At 37.7% G+C, this 21230-nt stretch overlaps 1 protein-coding gene across 11 annotated transcripts in view; it reads right to left on the bottom strand.

Annotated features, from left to right (window-relative positions):
- Window positions 1–15773, bottom strand: part of LOC126872395 (basement membrane-specific heparan sulfate proteoglycan core protein-like) — a 291064-nt gene extending 275291 nt beyond the window's left edge. For 8 of the 11 annotated variants that reach the window (XR_007691963.1, XR_007691964.1, XR_007691965.1 and 5 more), the window contains exon 1: window positions 13902–15773. The gene's annotated coding sequence lies outside the window, so the exon portion shown is untranslated. The remainder of the gene's footprint in view (window positions 1–13901) is intronic. The other 3 variants (XM_050632306.1, XM_050632307.1, XM_050632309.1) reach the window with 2 other exon arrangements.
- Between the last annotated feature and the right edge of the window lie 5457 nt (window positions 15774–21230).

Below are 21230 nucleotides of genomic sequence, written 5' to 3'. Positions count from 1 at the left end.
ACTTTGCGGCGGGAACAATTTACGATTAAGTCGTGTGACGTATCGAAGAAGCAGAGCGCGTGAAAATAAATCTCACGTCGTTCAACGACGTTTACCTGGGTGGAAAACCAAGCGAAGGTTTGCTCGAGAGTTCAGCCTCGAGATAAAGAGAATTCATGATAAACGACGCGGCAGTTTGACCGGATCGTTTAATCCCGTAATCAACGATCGCGAAACTCTCTGACGATGGTCGCGGGAAGAAATTTCAGTCGCGTCTCAGTGGGAAGTTCGTTTCGAAAGGAAAGTTAGAGGCGTACGTTGCTGCAAACAACGTGGTACGCCTCTTAGGAATCGCTTTGTTATCGGTTTATACGTTTAGAAGTTTCCACCGGCATCGAAAGTCCAGAAACTTTATCTCACCCTCGAAAGAATGGACCCGCTGTACGTCTTCCAGGTAATGTTTATCGATCTTCATTTACAACTTTCTCCCTCATAATATATCCTGTCCTCGCATATAGGAAAATACATTTAGCTGTCAGAGAGAAAACGTGCACAGTTTTTACAAAAGTGTTCGAACACTTGCAGATACACCTTTTATCGTATATCGCGTGCGTTCTATGAAACATTTTCATTACGAGACTTGAGTATTCTGATCATATCGGTGAAATATGAAACAGATCTGAAAGTATACATAGAAATGTCCAGATATTTACTTAATTATCTATTATATTAATAAACTTCAATATTCAGTAGGACTATCTTTAACATTTATTGTATGCTTAACGTTAACTATCCATGCTGCATACTATTCTTTTCTCAATTATATGTTTGCAATAAATATCTTGCAATCCTTGCATACGTTTTGAAATTGGTTTCAAATTTTACCAATATAATCATGACAGTCGTGTCTTATTACCGCTCTAGTGTAATTTCAAAATGTTTCGCGTGACACGTGCAACGTAGACAGAAAAGTATCCGGGGATACGTACTCCAATACTTTCTTGAGCTAGAGTATCTAATACAATTCTACATACCGAGAAACTCTCAAATAAGATTAGGAAACAATCTATACCCTCCTGGAACATCGTGTAACCTTCGTTCGAACCGCAAGAACGATACACGCATCGAACCCGACCAGGGACGACTAAAACGCTCAAAAAGAACACACAATGGTTGTTTTAAAACAAGGAAACAGCTCGGTTGTAGTAGCATGTGCCGTGCGGCACTGGAGATTCGAGCAACCGTGAATAGGGGATGACTGGGTTCTTTGAAGCGTGCATTTTTGTAAAATATTCATACACGTACCTCTCGCAGCCGAGTCAGAAACCGTAACCACCCCTTGTATTACCGCTTTCAAGTAGCGAAAGAGCACAAGTCACGACTCCGCTACGCTCATGTGCAACCCCCTACCGACAATAGCTTCTAAACTAACGTAACGTTAAGTCTCAGCCCTTATTCAACAGACACCCCTATTTCTCTCTCTCTCTCTCTCTTTCACCCCCTCGCTTTTCCAAGGAAGAAAGAAAGAAACGAGCACACTACGTAGGACGTACAAACGAGTCGGTAAAGACTGCAGCATGCCGGCTTGAATCGAATAAAAGAATCAAGAGTTGAAATTCGAGAGCCAGGTTACAGCGCGTTTCCGACAAACCACGTGCAACCGAACCATGCTTCCGTGAACTTCTCCGCAGGCAGACAGAAAAATACACGTCGGTGTCGATTCTCGGCGTGTTCGTTTTCAGGGTAATCGTCCCTCGATGTTACCATCCCTCTGAATGTATCTGGTTCTATGGTTGTTCGTTTGCGATTCGTATACGAGGGTAGCAGGCGATACGTAAGACAAGCCTGAAAACGTTTTTCCTCGTAATTTCACGGTGCCGCTGGTTTAAACAGCGTAATCCGCGCATCGAAACGCCCACCCTTCCAACGAACTTAATGCAGATTGCTGTTTAAATGGGAACAATCGACGCCATTATCGGGATGGATTTGCGACGAGCACGGTACGCGGGGTAATTTGCGGAAGTGAAGTCTATCCTGTTGCTAATGCGCGTTTCGTTTATTGTTCCGTTTGTATGGCCGGTTATTCGGCCAAATAAAATCATTTATAAATCGAATGTCGCTGTTTTGTCGTTATTCCCCTTAGTGTTTCGTGACTGAAGGTTACAATTGACTAATTTTCAATGATGACACGTGAAAAATATCTCGAAAAATCTGTTGTTTAATTGCTTATTTATGTGTTTATTATGCCTATAATTATAGTGTATGATTATTGTGGGACATTCTTATGTTATAAGTAGAAAATTGTCAGTTTAGAAGACCAATTCCATAAATTGGTCAATTTCATGAATCGAAAAGTGCAAAGAAGTAACGATGCAGATTTTTTTACAACCACTATTTTTTGCACTTTACCTCGGAATCTGTTGAAAGCTGAATATTAATTCTGTGAAATTAAGAAACTAATGAAAAGGTGAAGTCTTCTGAGAGGTTCAATCAGTTAAAACAATAAGAGGATTGCTACTGCGAACGATTCTATCGCACCAATCGACACAAACTAGAAATCCTGTAAGTTTGATAGACTGCGACATTCTTCCTACGATAATGTGATTCAAAGTTCACTCCGAGATAATAAAGAAGAGATATATAAACGCAAGACGCGAGTCTTCAGTAGAAACTTGCCTCACGAAAAGAACATTATCAGGCAAACAAACTTGAGCTGAAAGCGTTAAATTATTTGCCAATCGTCACTAATTCTTGACTGTATCTCATGAACGCGTCATCATATTTATGAGATGTCACCGTACAATATCGCTATCGCGATATCGTGCTATATACATTGCTTGTATTTCCGTGCTGTACCTACAATGTAAATCACTTTGGGCTGGTGTCAAACGGACGTATTGCGTGCGTGGGTGCGTGCTTGGGATCGTGCAAACACGCGACCCCTCGTTGCAAAAGCTGAAAATCAACACGGATCCTACTTTGCATCATTGTATCATGTCATCGTATTTGTATGAAGTCTACCGTATATATAATGTCTCTATATCAACATGTGTATCCTGTGAATTTTTAAATTCACCAACACTCAGAGACGAAATTACACGAATTAATGCAACGTTAATGGAAATTAATCAGTCCAATTGTCAACGTAACATATCGTTCGTTCATCGCATTGCATCGCATCGCATCGCATCGATCGATATTCAAAAGAACTCAATATTACTCGCGTTGCTATGAATACTTCCCATGTAACTTACGAGCAATCGATATTATGAATATTTATTGCGAACCACAGGAAGATGAGTTCAAGTGAAATTCAAATTTTGTAATAGACAAGAAAACCGGACGTTTAATTGGCACGTTACAGTTCGATACGAGCTGTAACGAATCTAGAACGTTCTCGCGTGCAACAATGCCGACCAATTGAAAAGCATCCTCAAAAGCGTGGATTAATGATCACCCCGTGAATCGGCGTTTATTTTCGACCACGAATTTTTAAAGGTACAACCTTGTTTCCTCGGTGACTTGCAACTAGCGTTTGCTTCGCACGAAGTTAATTATGCTTGTAAAACTTCGCGTTCCTCCTATGTGCTTACACAGGGCGACGATATAGTTAGTAAACAAAGCTCAAAGCGTGCGTGAAGAAATGTAAACCGTAGAATTCTTCTGTCAACTCTAATAATTGAGAAGATGAAATGCCAGACGATGTTTGTGGAAAAGAAAGAAAAATAAAAAACGAGTTTTTATCGGGAAACGATGCTAAGCGCTAGAATAATTTATTTTTGCTTTTAAAGCTATAATATTAGGTTGTCGAAAAAGTTTCTTTCGTTTCATAAGCTGATAATAGATGAACAACAATTTCTATTTTATATTATTTTATTGAATTAGGTATGATCCATTTCGTTATATTTCTACTATTACGTTCGTGCATAATTCAATAAAATAATATAAAACAAAAAAACATTGTGCGTCTATTATTTCCTTATAAAACGAAAGAAACTTTTCGGACAAGCTAATATTGCCTATTGTCTAAAAAGATAAAACTGTACTTTATTATATTGTTAACAGACCAAATGAATTATTTTCAAATAATTTTCAGTCTTAGTTAACTCTACCGGATAAAACAAGAAACACAATTTAGTTTGTAGTAGAAATTTAAAATTTTCGTATTGTTTAATATTGAACATACCTGAGTTATGAATAGAACAGTTTAAATTTCCCCTTTCAAGCAAAATAACAAGGAATTTGTATTTCGCTACTAATCTAAATTTTCAATGTTGAACTTTGAGTATGTTTCAATCACAAATAATGAAACCGAGTTATTTTACAGCGTAACGGTATTTTCCCACCCAACCGTTTTGATTTCAATTGCTTGTGAATAATATACTTTTAACTTGGATATCGGGGACTGAGAAAAGATTCATTTGTAGCACAGTTGACAATGTTTAAATAATAAAATCAAAATTTATTTCAGAAATTGTTTCAGTAAGTATAACGTACAAAAATTATTTGACATCTGAATAATGAAATATAATTCGAAAAAAAAAAAAAATAACATTTTTAAAATATGTTCAAACAATGTCGATAAAATTTCATACCAATTAATTATGTGACTATGTATTTTTTACATAAAAGTTCACTGTGAAATTCACTTTTTAAACGTTTTATTTAAATAATGTTCGAACTGACTACTATAACCACTTACATCTTTTACCATTTTACATCCCCCATTCTTTTTTAAAAGCCAACATTTACGTTTTATTTTTTCCACCACACTATATTATTCGTTTAAAACATTCAATTACCGTCAAATGTTGATGGAAAGCTTTCACCCCGGAGTGAAAACGGACAGAAACGATAATTTAAACCTTTTTCTATCAACCGCAGCAATGTTCTGTTCAATTTATCGCCGCTACTATTTCGAACGGATTTGGACACGCACGCACTCCGCTGCTGATGTATTTACAGCGTGTGCCACGAAAAATCTCGCGGAAATTTCATCGTTTTGGGATTCAGCGTTCACCGCGTTCGTGAAATTCGTTAAATTAGTTGATATTTGCCGCGCGTCGAAGGATTATATCGCGTAAGTCGCGCGATTTCTTACTCGATATACAGGCAGCTATGGCCGGCGTATGTAGCAAATGCGCAATGCAACACATTTTCCATGCTTCCCTCGCGCGCTCGTAACCCTGTCAAATATATCTGGTTTATTATACTCTTACGCCGTATATCAGAGCCGATAACCATTAGCGGCATTTTTCCATCGTAACACCGAATATTACGGATTAGTAAATATGCTACAGTCGATGTGCGTGCCGACACGTGATCTAATTTCGACGATTTCGTCAGTGATAAAACGATAAGACATCGAAAACGTGCAGACATTACAAAAGAAGAGCAGAATTCCTTTTTATTGTTCGCTGTTCGTCTTTTTACGGCCCATATAACTGATTCTCGTAAGAAGTTGGGATAAACGTGACTTAAGGTTTAGCCTTTGACGTGTACTACTTTCTAAGAGGCTAGAAGTGCGTAAGAGGTAAAAATTAACGCAGCATGCTAAAAACAAAGTTCACTGTGTACGACGTGCATATGAAATGGCAAATAAGTACATAGCTTTAGATTATAATCTTTAGATAACCAAAGGTACGAAATTGTGGTAGAATATTTTACACACAATATTTTACGTACGAGGACGCAGGAGAAAGATACGATAAGTCAGATTTTCTGATTTTATATGAAAGCAATTTTAAAATCTATTATCTCGTTAATTAAATATAGATTAATGAAAACTCTCAATGGGCTTGTCTGTGGAATTCTCTTGAAAAATATTGACATCGAAGATAGTACATCAATGGAATTAAATTCTCTGGAAAAATATAGATGTTTAAAATATTGGTTATTAGATTATGTATGTCGTTAGCGTTCTTTTTTTTTACGAAACTTGATGGATTTATCACCCGAAAGTTTTATATCTTTGAATTAAATTGATTGTTCCCCTTTCCAACTATGCCATATTAAAATACGCCCTTTTAACCACTAAGTATCATTAATCATGATCGGATCAACAGACTTGGACTTGGATTTCACTATAACGTTTCACCCTTGTTACTTCTGATACATCAAGTTTTATGAAGAAAGGTACTGTATTTTAAAAACTTGAAAATCGGATCCACGATGAACGTATTACATTCTAACCCTTGTGAGTTATCTTACGAATTAACAAACCTAAACAATCACCTACTACGTTTTACTACGCTCTACGTTTTATTTTCATAGTACCAATTTTATCTAGTCGTTTGAAAGTATTAGCGAATGATTGCACCTAGCTAATCGATGTATACGGTTACGAGCAAAACTATTGACACAGTTTGGCTTTAATTATATAGCTAAAAATAAACAATATAATCGAACAAAAAAACAATATTCGGTTAATTTTTATATAAATAGTAATTATGCGGTTTATATTTTCGGAAGCTTATACATATTGCGATTTAATTGTTTACATAACAACGAGTAATAATGAAATGTACAATAACAGTTGTTTTCATCGATCAAAAATATCGGTTAAACTTATCCTAGGAATTTTTAGAATGTTGGTATATTCTTTCGTACCTGCGAGCTCAATGCGTTTGAATGACATTCATTTGTTTTCTATTCAGTTACGTATTTCTAAAAGAAAACATTATGATCTACAAAGTAAATAATAATACTAATAGCAAAGAATAATAATAAATTTTGTAAAAGAAGTAAATGAGAATATAATGGAAAGAAGTCGTTTCACCATTAAAAGTGTAATTAAACGATTTTAACACAGATAATGTAATAAATGCTTCGTAATCTGATTGTTCAGAGAAGTTTACCAAGCAAAAAAAGAAAAAGAATATTATTAATATTGTGGCAAATGATCCCATTACCTCTTTCTCAGAGATCTCAGCAAACAATTAACGAAGACCTTAATAAAGATGTTCATCCTGTAAGCCAAGTATTGAAAGATACCAGATGATACCAATCTCAAGTTGCAAGGGGAAAGGCAACAATAAGTAAAATTAATCAGAAGGAAAGATTAAAGTTTGCTTTGGATTATGTTGCAGAAGAAATAACTTTTTCGGGACACTTTTTAAAGACAATAATAAAAAGTAAAGGACGACATGGAAAATATTTCACTTCATATTGTACTACAGAATTACAAATGTGCCAATATTCTGTTTCAACAAAAATACCCGTTACTCTACATTTTATCATTATTCCTTGTTACGGAAACAATTCAAACGCAATATGTAGAGTCTTGTAAAAATATGAATCCCACAACTACTATTCATATAAAAATTAACCGAACATACATCATGTTCTTTATTTGATTTATTTGTAGCTATATGATTCAAACCAAGCTGTGCCAATACTTTTGTTCGTGACGGTAAATGCAATAATAAATATAACGCCATGTAAATACTTTTTGTAGACACTGTAACTACACCACTCTCTTAACCAGTCTCATAAAACATCGTCCTACGACCGTTTACAAATTCATAGCTGCGCGATAATAAAATACAAACCGCTGAAACGACAATGGCTATCATCACGCATGAATCTCGTTAACAAAGGTGTAACAGGGCGTTTTTATAGTATCAAATCTTTCTAGTCGTATGAAAGTATTACCCACTGACTGGGCCTAGCTAATCAGCGTTTAAGCGTAATAATAAATACAATGGCGATCATAAATACTTTCTGTAGCCACTGTAACCATACTACACTTCTAACCAGTCTCATAAAACATCGTCCTACAACTGTTTACAAACTCATAGTTTCGCAATAATAAAATGTAAACCGGTAAAACGACAACGGTGTCACTTGAATCTCGTTAACCAGGGTGTAACAGGCCGTTTTAAATAATTCCAGGTGCACTCGCGCGAGCCTTGAACAATTAACCAACGACTCTCGACAACATTTTTCGAGACAGCCATAAATTCGTGGCGTCTAGTGCCGCTCCGTTAATAGTACACGTTGTAACGTGGCCCTTGTTGCAAGCGCGGTAACATCAGTCCCGCGTGTCGTGCATTAATCCATTTCACAGTGAAAAGGACGATGTCACGGACAGAGTTGCACAGGATGACGTACTGTTTCCCCCCCGCGAAATATAGGATTCCCATTGATCAGAGGCCGGCGTTCACTTAGCAGAGTCTGCCTCCGTCTTTGCATAAGGGCTATTGTCTGGCCGAGATCACTAATGGGGTATTCGTGAGGCCCCGAATATCCTGGTCGCATGACAAATCTGCTAATCGGCCTTCGCTCTGAAACGTATAGAATCGTTATGGCCGCGTGAGCCCATGAGTGATTAGTTTGACCCGTTTGTGGCGCAGCCGGCTTCTTGAATATTGAACGGAAACGGGATTACATATTCCGACGACGATTCCATGGCTTTTGCACCCTCGATATCCATTGCTTTTTTACACGTGTTAGATACCAATCACGTTTGAATCGGAAGATTGTCTTTTCTATTTCAACGAGAATTTGTTATATTCGGTGGGTGAAAAAATGATTTGCATAGTATTGGGTGTGAATAAATTTCGTATCGTTTAGTAGTATTCTCATGCGATTATTCTGTACTTTTTACCTCAACATCGATAATTCATCATATACGGTAGATGGAAAAAGCTTTTGCATACTATTGTGTTTATTTGCACCATTTATCTTTCAATTAATTAAATTGAAGTACATTAAATTTCGTATCACTTACTAGTATTGCAGTGTATGATTACAAATGTTTGATATTATGAATATGAAAAAGTATTCATAATACGGAGAATATAAATTAAAGATATTGAATAAATATTGTATATATAATGTTTTTGAATATATTTAAAAAAAATATATATACAAATTAATATTAATAAAAGAATGAGTAATATTATTTTAAGCAGAGTGTAAAGGGGAGTTGGAATATGTAGAGAATTTCAATATTTCACGGTTGACTGAAAGCTCATGATAAAAAAAACCTTGTCCATATTTTTATCTTCCTCCGAGAAAACAAAATAATATTCTGGTATTTTTAACGCCACATTCTTTCGTCCATTGCTGATATAATTATATTTTTCTATAGCAAGACAATTTTTTAAATTACAGAAATACATAAGAGATATACAGGGTGGTTGGTAACTGGTGCTACAAGCGGAAAGGGGGTGATTCTACGCGAAAAAAGAAGTCGAAAATATAGAATAAACATTTTTTTTAATTTTTTTCTTTTTTTTTTTAATTTTTCCATCGAGACAACGATCTACAGTGAGATCCGTTATAACGTACCGCACGCGTACCGAGCGAAAATTCAAAGTCGATTTTCTCGAAAACAAAGCCTCAAACGAAAATTTTTTATTCTATATTTTCGACTTCTTTTTTCGCGTGGAATCACCCTCTTTCCGCTTGCACCACCAGTTACCAACCACCCTGTATATGATTCATTGTTTCAATTGTATGCACCAACATTTTCTTAAAACGTTAAGAATCTTTGTGTTACATACTTCATGACGAAGCTCCAGAACGTGTTAATCTTCACTTGACAATAAATCAATATATAGATCATGTTTTATAATATCGATTACAAAACAAAAATTTAGAAATATACTTTAATTTGTTAACATACTAAAGTGTTTAAAATTCACATAATATACAAAACATACAAAATATCCAAAGCATCTGTTACAATACACGAAGAATAAAATAAATTTCTCTCTAGGTTGTATTTTTTTATATTTTATATCCGAACAAGCTTGAATTTGCATAAACATTCGAATTCTAGATATTATAGGCAATAATTCAATCGGTATGCAAAGTTAATTGAAACTGGGTGTAAAGGTGCACACTATTGGAATGTAGCGTAAGATGCCTTATCAGCGATGTCCTAACGGAGGATCGCGATCCGTGATATATTATGACGCATCGTTATTGATACAAATAGCCGCGATATCATGAATTTATTACGTGGGAAAATTATTCCACGTTGATATCGTTGGTTCGTTTCTAGATCACTAGCGAAGATACGTTTTATCTGATGCGGCCGCGACTGGATCTCGAAATAGAATAATTGCCAAGTCAGACGCGCGCGGAAAACGCGGTACGATTCGAATTTAACGCGGGAATATATCAAGATCACGAGTGAAAACTTTTAAGAACGTTTCTCGGGAATTGGGAAGAAAAATAAATTCGTGAGAATGCGACAAACTTTTATGGAACACGATCATGATTTGGATTTTCCAGCATTCTCTCGGTGATACGTGTCTCTATCACGCAAATGGCAGCGATATAAAACCTGTAAATTCAGATTAACATTCGAACCACTGAACAATAGAAGTATGAAGCTTGTATCGGACAAATGAAAATGGCAGGATATATGAAAAAATATAACAATAAATTTCTAGAGATTTGTAAAGATTAAGTTACTTGAGTATTCATGAAGTATATAAATAAAAGCTTGTTTTCCTTTTTATATTATACAGTGCTGAAGACCATTACGGACAACTTCATAGATTCGTTCATACGACGGTATAATAAAAATTGACTTCAGGAAAATCATCAAGAAAAAGCAAAAAAAAAAAAGAAAAAAAAACAGAAACATAAGCAATTGACATAAAAGTGAAAATGACATAGAAAATGTTCCTCTAATTGCTCCAATACGCGATGTATAAACTGATGAGAACAAGCTTGTATTCATATTCATATTTTACCAAAACGAATTTACATTTCACAAGCCCTCAAAAATACTCTGTTGCAAATCTATAAAATTCCTATGAAAAGCTACAAATTAGTAGCCTTGTCTCCTTTGATAGTTCAAGTGGTAAAAGCTTTCTAAATTAGACTGACATTACGCTTTTGCAGAGAGATATATTCATCTTTTAGAGATTCTAATTACATTTTCCGTTGCATTAGTACTAAATAGCAGCTTTAATTCCGAATTTCATGAAAAATACAGAGGAAGAAACTCGACGCTGACAGCGATGGAATAAGCTAGAAATTTCTCGAGACAAGTCGAACGTATGACAAATACCTGTCAGCAGGAAAGACAAGAGAAGTCACTAAACGGGAATATTCGATTGATGACTTCCAGTACTATCGCTATTACGAGAAGCATTCGAGTTAACTGCGTTCGAGCATCCCAGGTGTCGACCATGCTCGGTACACAAGCATAACTACTTCCTCTCAACCCTTTTGTTCGTCGAACTGTTTCCTCGCGCCCTGTTCACGTTGCACGCCCCTTCGTTCTTCCATCAATCATTTGAGTTTCGCGCTAGATTCACCCATTATACTCGATTCTCCGTCCTCCAACCACCCACACGCGTCAATTCTGCTCGTTTCGAAGCTTCGATTTTCGAAAAGCGAGCAATTTCGTTTTACATCGACTGTCAGAATTTCGATAACATTTTTGCTTTTCCATCTTTTTGAGAAATCTCCCGACTATACATACACCACCAACTGTCCATAAGGATCTGGACACTTGGTGGAATTTGATCAAAAAAATGTATATATTTGTCTTATTTACAAATTCCCTCTGCTATTAAATTTTTACTTCCTACTGCGATCAAATGTATTAAATTTTAATTTAAGATGAGTGCATCTAACTCTATATTTATAATGAATGAATTAACACTTTACAAAATCTATACAAATTTGTAGAAATATTTATTTCAATCTGAATAAATGTAATTTGGAGATACTTAAAATCAATGAATTGAGATATCTATTGCAGGATCAACTTTCATTCATTGTTCAATCATTGTTCTTTTTATTTCTACCAATTAATATTAACTACTCTTTTCATTGATATCTAGCAATTATATTAAATAAGATTAGATGTTAAAATCAGCTCAAACAGTTTTATTTCAAGTAATTGCGATAACATGGAAGTATACGAATACTTATGGATGGTAGTGTATGTAGCGTGAGAATAGTATAAGACGGTGTATAGCGTTAGAAAAGCAATAAACGCGTAATGAACGAAAAGCTGGTGGAACGTGTGGCTTAGTAGTTTTAATAGGGCATTGAGTATTCCTTCAAACGAGTACCGAATTCCACTCGAATAGTCCGCGTAACAAGAATAATTCCATGTAAAAGGGATTATTTGTCGGTATTCATTATCAGTTAGGAAATTTATTTCCACTTCACTGTGGTGATCGAACGACTGTTTCGAAAATTATCCGAGAAATATAGCGGAAACGCGAACGAGTAATTGTGTTTTCGAAGGGATTATTAAATAAATTGAAACTAAAATCCTGTTTACCGTAGCAGCGGCAGTTGTTTTCGAAAAATATCGCTTGACAGTGCGTGTAAGCGGCACCGCCTGCTGCTGTTGCCATTGGAGAACGGGCGAAATGCGGCGAATGGAATGATATTAAAAAATGATCAGATTTCTCGCAGGACGGTATTGAATTTGATTGGATTCGCTTAATCGAGCACGCGCGTTTATTTCCATGAATTTTTCGCGTAACAGTGATAATAAGCGAGCAACGAGGACGGATTAAGTACGCTGCATGGACTATTTCCCAGTTGCAAAGTCAACGTTCTTTCATGAGAAATTAATCCACGATTTCGATTCGAGGGATTAACCTTTCTCTTGACCATTCGTTACGATTTCATAGAAGAAGTAAGCTGGAAATGCCATTAAATTCTTGCGAGGCAATTACTCGACGCGGTAAAAAGAAGACAAATTGCCCATTAAAATTATCTATGATTGCATTCGGACGAAGTTTCATATATCCTATTGTCGTTTAACAAGACAGAAATCTTTCGAATCGATTGGATAACAAAATTATCTGCTGTTTAGTCGTTCGATTCGAACGTCGGTCCACGTTCGTAAAATATCGTAAACATTTTACGACAGAGACACTCGGTGGCACGCTCTCTGCATTCTTGGCCAAGCACGAAGTTACTGTTTCGATAAATTTTGTAGATGATGTCGACGCGATTTCCTCATGCGAACGGTTCGTAAATATTTGTCAAACGTTTCACCAACAGCTTTCCCTGTTCATTCTATACTTTTGTTTAACATGGGATATATCACCCAACGATATCCTATTCTCGTGTCTTTTATCCTCTTTTAAATATCGTTTGCCTTTGTTAAACCTAGATTAAAGTCTGGCGAGGCGAAAGGGCAAAGTTTAATGTCCTTTTCGTTTCATTCTCACTTACGGAGATTAGAACTTATAAATCGTGATGGTGCATGCGAGGAAAGATGATTAAAGTATCAAAGTATCCGAACCCGCGGCGTGGTGGGAATAAATTTAACGGGGCATTGTCTGAGAAAACTAATAACGTCCCGTGAAAAGCAACCTTCGAGGACCTAATGCCAGTTAGAGTATCGGTAAACTTTATCGGGAAAGAAGACCGACTGAAATTTTAATAAAGATCTCAGAGAAGTTTGTTCCTCTCCCTACCACTCGACTTCCCTCGATCATCGAAATCTATTACATTCGAAACAATATTTCACCCTCGAATATTCTACTTCAGCTGAAACTACTCCTCATCGTTCTATAATATTTTTACGCGTTAATCTAGATGAAACTCGAGGACGCGTTTTAATTACTCTTTCAGTTAAATCCTCCCCCGGCCACCAAGCTCTAGCTCGCAAGTTATTAAACCCTAATTCAACCTAGTTAGAACACTTGCTCTCGGAAGATTCGACTAACAAAACTTGCTGCATCGCGAACAGACGCACCGAAACGAAGTGCGCAGCTACGAGACAATGTCGGAAGTTCGTTTCACGTGACCTGAAACCTAACCGTTGATACTGACACGAAATTCAGCGTATAAAGTTAGCAGAGTATCGGATAGTGTTTTATCAAATTTCAATGAAAATTGTAAAAAGGATAATTCCCCTCGATGTGTACGTGATTAAAAAAAGAAAGTAGAGAAAGACGATCGCATTGTGATTGGAAGCTCACCTCTAAATAAATCGTATTTCCTTTGTTGGTTCGTTGCCGTGTACACGAAAGCGATCCTCGCCTTTGATGCACTGGACCGCGTGCAGGGAGCCGGACAATGCTACGAAATCAAGCGTCACGATTGCGAATGGAACTCGTGGAACGACAGAAACTCCGTGGTTACACACTCCGAAATCCTCGATCGGCCCTCCAACACCTTTCTCTATGTACGTTCGTCACTTGTTAGAAAACCGTTCTAATAATAATACGCACGCACTTTCACAAGCTTTCAGGATAAATTTTTCGAGCTTCACCAGCTACTAGCCATTCTATCGCGTGACCGAACGAATAACGACATACGATTACGCGAAGAATATTCGATCGAGCAACCTCGAAGGGATTTGCAGCGACACTGTTATTCTTATTCCATGGAAAGACGAAACCTGTAATATTTCTCAGCCGCGGCACTTGTAATTACGCTCGCAATTCGCAGAAAGCTTAAGGTAGAAACTGGTGGAGACACAAAAGGGAAGAAAGTACAGGGTAGTAGGGGCTTACAAGGAAGGAAAACTTTCGATTGCCGATCGATCTACCGATCTGGCCATCATTCGGTGAAACATTTCCTCCGACAGCTGGCGATCGCAATTTTCGAAATATCCGACCTACAAATCATTCGCGCCCCAGTAACCAACCCGCGCGCACTTTAATTTCGTTCCTCTTTTCTTCCCTCGATACTTTTGCTCTCTCACTCTGACGCAAAATTTCTCTCCTTCCTCTATATGTTTCTCCCCTTTATCACCTTCCGCGGAACACGTTACGCGAAACACGGGGCCCGATTTATTTATCGGCGATCGACGGGTCGATACCACGGATCTCGCACTTGCACTGGCACATTCAAGCAGCCGAGCATGATGCGCCGCTACGAAGCCGGAACGGCGTGTCGTGCATTCATAACGTGATTATAAGCGACGATGCGAGGTGAGAACTTTCCGCTCGTGGATCGTCCACCCTCGTCCACGGTGAATATTCAACGACCAACGATTCGTCGGTCCGTCCAACTACGCGGCTAAGATCGTACTGGCTTCCATTAAGACGAACAGTTCGATAAGAAACGCGCACACACTTGGAGAAACGACGAGTAAAATCACGCACGAGGATGCGCGTCCTGTGGAACGATTTTTGCCAATGTCCCTTGTCCTCTGGCTCTCTTTGTCTGTATCTCAGCGACTGTTTCCACTTACTAGGCGCTACTTTACGGAACGTGAGCGCGAATAAACACGAAGATTCCAGAGATTTCTCGATTCCAGGCCACTGAACACGAATGGCTAGAAGACTCACCAATGAACGAGGGATAAACAAAACCCGCGTTGATACTTGTGTTTACAAAGTCGTGGCAATTGACCGCATTCGAGTCTCGAAAACAATCACTCGCGTTTTTTCTTCAACACGTTTCGTTGATTCCCTCGAGAACGCAAATATTTTCTCCCGTAGTTTTGACTTTATATTCCTCCTCGAGGATTCGTATCCTTTTGCCGCTGATTTTTCCATCTTCTTCACATGTTCGACGATCGTGCTGCTTCACGGTGTCCACTCACGTTCGCTGGATCCTTCTTTCGTCTGGTGATCATAGCACGTCGGAAACAATGCGCTGCGATTTCTTTCCCTCTTCTTTTCTTTTCTTCTCGTATTTTGCTCGTCTTTTTGATGACACAGTCGGTCGATTGTTTCGCGGCGTGTTTCGGGGTGTCGCGTGAAAAAGGGGTTGGAAGCGTGGCGGAATCGCCAGGACGGAATCTCTTTCCCTTTCCTCGAAAAGTAGTCGCACCTTGGCGGGGGATGCGCGCGCGAAACCACCACGAGTGATGCTGGGCTCGGACTGGAGCCTCCGGCGCGGCGCTAGCGTCGCCGCGACTCGGGCCAAAGCGGAATCGTCACCCCCGCGCCCCACTATGCCGTGTCCACCACCCTTATCGGCCACGGGGTGGTAACAGTGGCGGAGATACCACATACATCACCCTACACTAATCTTTTTTTCTAATATTATTTATATCGAAAGAAGTACTCAATTTTGAATTCGAAGAACTCAATTTGAAGAAACCAATATTATGGAAGATTATTAACTATCAATTGCACGTATCATTTCCTAGTTTCCCGGCTGAAATGTAAGAGCACAATCTACAAGTTAAAAGAATCAAATTTGTGAGATAAAGTTTGGTTATAAACGCGTCGTAAAAAAAATTAAAAGAAATAAATATCGAACAGGACTGTTGTTTGTTGGTTTTGCGAAAGTTTATCGACGACGAATTATTGAATGGTATCGTTTAGAAGACAAACGATAGAACTAATTGAGGATATTCGTGCAAAAATACTATATAATGATTCGCATATGTATGATTCGTATAAATTTAAATACCAGCTGCCATTTACAATACTTGATCGTATTCATAAATTTATTTATTTACTCCATCGAAATACGAGCTCGTACGAATGTCCGCACTCTATTAACGAGTCTCTGAATTCGAATATTTTACAAGCAGATTTTGTCGAAAGTTAATATAATAATAGTTTCAATGGCCGACCAGCAATCGGTGTGATAAACACGATAATCAGCTTGTATAAATGATTAGCTTAATTAATCAGGATCGATTTGACGAAGAAATATTAAATACTCTTTAGAAGCTGTACGTTTATCAATTTGTTAATTACCTAATAATTCCAAATTAATTACCTAATTGAACACCATAGAATTTTCATTTAGAATAACTCGGCTCGTAATCTTCGCTATGATAAAACGAAGGCAGAACGAAACATAACACGACACAAGTAAGCGTTGTAAAAGCATACGTAAAGTGCGCTACATATGTTTCACTGTACTTTTGCGTTCTCAGTGCTGTGGGTATAAACCATTCGAAGTTTATTGTAAAATCTTGAAGGTTCTTAAGGTTTCAAAACTCGGCCGCAAAAGTATAAGTAAGCTGGAACTAAACTAACTTTCCGCCGGGGAGTTCAACTTAAAATTAAAGTTTAAAGACTTATAACTTCCCCTAACGTGCCGCTGCTTGATCCCATGGGCGAGGATAGTTAACTCAATAGCTTACTATCTCTAAAACGTATGAGAGCAGCGAACTCTCTCTACTCCTATTTTCCCGTCATAAAGTTACAACAATATCGTGTACCGTATACATAATAAATTCACGATATTCTGAATAATTAACGGATCGAACAATGGTCGGATATAAACAACCGAAACCGGTACAAATAATAATTTTCTGGACTCCATAAGTCCCGAATAATATTGAATGCTTCTGCATTTGTTTGTTAAACAATCGGTATTCAGTAAACACAATGTACTTTAAAAATAATCAACACCGCGTATTTGCGATTAATTTGCGAAAACATTTACGTTCGTCCCCCCTCGTGTTTTCTCATCACATTTTCGTCTTCTTTCTCCGGTCAGAAGTGATAGACACGAATATATGGCACGATGTTTTATCGTCTACCGCTAAATATTCGTTATATCGGAGTATTGCGACTGTATTCCGCTAAACAAAGTTAGTTAATACGCGATGCCAGCAGGTGCAACTGCAGAACGATGGGACCATGACGACGAGGAAAAGGTTGTCTAGTGGAAACGGAGCGAGAACCAACGAAATAACGATTGTCGTTTTCGACGGTGATAGTTATTGTTCTACTTGGGTCGGGGTTAAAAAAAGCCAAAAGCAAGAAAAGAGAATCGAAAAAATAGAGGGGCGAGACCGGTCACAATAACGAGGACACTGACCTACATCCATTCGTCTCTGTCCGTTCTTTCGTTCGAAGAATTACACTTTATACGACGTTATACTAAAAGACATCAATTTTCACACTATGCTACGTCTCCCTTGCCGTGGTTAAGACACTCTCTCACTTTTCAAATAAAATAGAGAGAAAGGTGCAATTGTTATCGAAGTAATAAAAGTCCAGCGGTAGAAGATTGTAAAATTTTCGCATAGAGGAAATAAATAATGTACGTCGAGTGACGATCAAAGTTATCGCGAATTCAATGAATTACGACGGTTCTACGTATTACGATTTCGTTCGATCAAAGATTTTACGGCTCGAGGAATGATCGCAAGGGAGAAACGTTACGAGGAAATTATTTGTTAGATTCGCAAGCACAATGGCGATGAACCTTGAGAATAGAAGAAAAGAGCTGTCGATTAATTCTTATTGTCAGGGTCAGGCAGGCTTACAGGAAAATATAACATCTCCGGATGACCATCTGACCTGTACTCGTCCCAACTGAAGACTGGATATCAGCACTTCCACTTCGGAGGGACAATTGGCCGACTAGTCATCCGTTCTAACCATTCGGGCCCAATCCGATTTGTACAAGATGGTCGTTTAGAGACGTTTCTTATTAAGGACCTTCCTTGTTTCTTTTTCCTCCTATGGTTCTCTTCCTTCCATTTCACGATTCAAACAGTAATTTCAATTTTCGAACATCATTGTCTTTAAATTTGATTTTCTTGCATCTTGCTAACAGATGTGTTAGTAATGAACCCTTGAAAATTCGTTAAAATTACCATTTCTCATATACATGTGGGTATGTAGATTGTTACAGGAGTGAGACAATCAAATGTGTTTAATTTGAATAAAAAATGTTATAATAAATAAATTTACTGGCTAAATGTTTGAAATCACTTTCATAGTTATACCTATACTGAATTTCCTTGCGATTTTATCGTTAATATAATCTGAATTGAACTTCTTCCGACTACGATACATTTTTGGTTACAGAATTTTCCTGAGACGACAGAATTCTAAATTGACATCCCTTTTTAAATTCTTCGGATCTATGGAACATATTGTGATTCCAAACTTTTGGTTCACAATTCATATATAAACCTTAGTATAACACGTTACAGGAATGAAATTTAAAATTACACAAAATCTTATGAGAAGGGTGCATTATCCTTATGACAAGAATTCACTATCTTCATGACACAAATTCCTCTACTAAATTTATTAATATGTAAATAAAATATAAATTCTAAATTTCTAATTATTGCCTTGTAATTTTAATGCGTCAGGGCTTGAAACTATATTATTTTCGTTCGACGTTGCGACAATTCTCTATTAACAAATAATGCAAGATCGATGAGTACTGTCTTAAACTGGAAGGAAAGTGGATCCGTTACGCCGCCATTTGCTTGAGCTCTAATTAGAATGCATGCCCAGGACCGTACAAGAGAATATTGTATGCACGATTGTACAGCGCATCGTGCGAGCATCCTTCGACGGCGCGAATCTAGATTGAGAGGAAATTAATTAAGATGGCACTGCCCGGGATCAAACCACCCCTTTTCGCACCCCCCTACCTACCGACTTGAGCAGGAACATTCCATGCATAGCTTGCGGTTACATCTCAGGCTGCTACATCACCAAATCCGCCCCTTCCACCTCCTTGTACCCTTTACTCCACGTCGACACCATTGCCCTGCTCGTACCCCTAAACTGTACATAATATATTCGTGGCAGCAGGTACATTCACGCACCTTTAGATACACACTATGATATTACATTTACAGAATTTCAATAACAATAACCAACACCATTTCATTATCTTCCACAGTCATTCTACCCTATACTCTATACAATGCTATTCAAAATAAAATGTTAATTATGATTATCACTGAAATTAGTTAATGTGTTAATTACGCCTTTTATTTAAGATAAAGTGTGACAAGATTTCAGTGTAAGATTAGTACGGTCTATGTAGATGAAGAGCTGTTTTATTAATTAATACAGAAACATATATAGAATTACTTAGTTAGTTTACTACCCATGACACTGTAAATAGCGAACTTAGATTTCATAGGAACCAGAAAAAATAGAAGGTGGTGGTTGAAATTAATAAGGCAGATTCAGAAGAAAGGAAGAAAAATGATAAATTCGAGGAAGTAATTGTTTCTGGGTGAAGTGTTGTTCCAGGCGAGGAAAAGAAGGAAACTAACAAGGCGAAATTCCCCGCCGGTCGAAGGCATCGCAGGAAAATTTTAATTGGCATCATTAGACTCAAGCGAATAATTAGCACTTGAACGATCGAGGGTTTAATAGCGGGTCGGGAGTACGGTCTTTAGGGTCTTTTCACAGGTTCGGTTGCGAAGCGCTTCTATGGATACGTTTACCCTAAACGGAGCAACGAACTTCCTATCGTTGCTTATTAATATCCAACATTCAGAAACTCTCAAACGAACGCGCCTCCCGAACTTCGATGTTCTCACCTCGTTGCAAAATCTAAATGTATTTCGATGTGTCAACATCATTCGTATAATTGACATTTTTTTCTTCAGCCAATATCCCTATTCGATCGTGATAAAAGTTAGATAATACATGATTCAACGTGTAGCGAAGAACAGAACTGTTCGTATAATTGGAACGTAAAAATAACAAGAGCAATATTTTCTATAGTATCTAACAAAATTTAATACTTTCTATATCGTTATTGAAGATATTCAAACATACAGTTGCTCACGAAAATACTCGAATACTTGTAGACACTTGCAAAACAGTAGACGAAATGACAACTTTAGTAACATGGAGTGGATCATTCGATTTTAAAATTGCTTCGTGCGAAGTAAATGTATCTGTTATCTGTATAGTAGTTTCGTACGTACAGAATGGGCTCCGGTCCACAGGCGAATAATTTCAATTAAATTATATATTTCCTAATGAATGTCATACGTTTCGTTGCTACGTTTCATCAGAGAGTGTACGTCCCACGATCGTTGTCCCAAGTTCCATCTTAAATGAAACAACGCCGTCTTGAGTACCAAGAAAGCTATACTCGCAGGTAACAATGTTGTTATACGTTGAATACTCCCCGAAGAGGAGTATAACAGTTGTATGTACGTATAATAAACCTATTGTCCAGGGTACAGAAGTTTAATTAACTCTGACGACAAGCAGATTTCCTTAAGCCATTGTAATCGCTTGATGTTTTACAGTACCCAGAGAAAACGTAAGACAATCATCTAGTGCCGGATATTCGTCTCGCTCGAGATCGTTTTTAATGAACAAAGCAACGATAAAAAAGAAACGGTAGAACGATCTTAAAAGTCGAGCTGTAGCGATCGTACTAGAATGGCTTAGCGTTTGAAAATCGAAGAGGCACACCAAGTGTGCGAGAAGGTCTCTGATCCAATCGACGAGACTATCAGAAGTAGTGATTAAAATGGAGGGGTAAGTGCTTGGTCGGCAAAAGGGGTTGAAGGTGGGTTGAATGGTGGTCGACGGGGCGTCTCGTTTCGGGCTTGGGGAAACGTAGATAACACTTCTTACCCGAGGGACTTCCCGCGACCCCAATCT

Source organism: Bombus huntii, chromosome 13 (genome assembly GCF_024542735.1).
Source record: "Bombus huntii isolate Logan2020A chromosome 13, iyBomHunt1.1, whole genome shotgun sequence".
Lineage (NCBI taxonomy): Eukaryota > Metazoa > Arthropoda > Insecta > Hymenoptera > Apidae > Bombus > Bombus huntii.
This window is presented reverse-complemented; position numbering and strand designations above follow the sequence as displayed.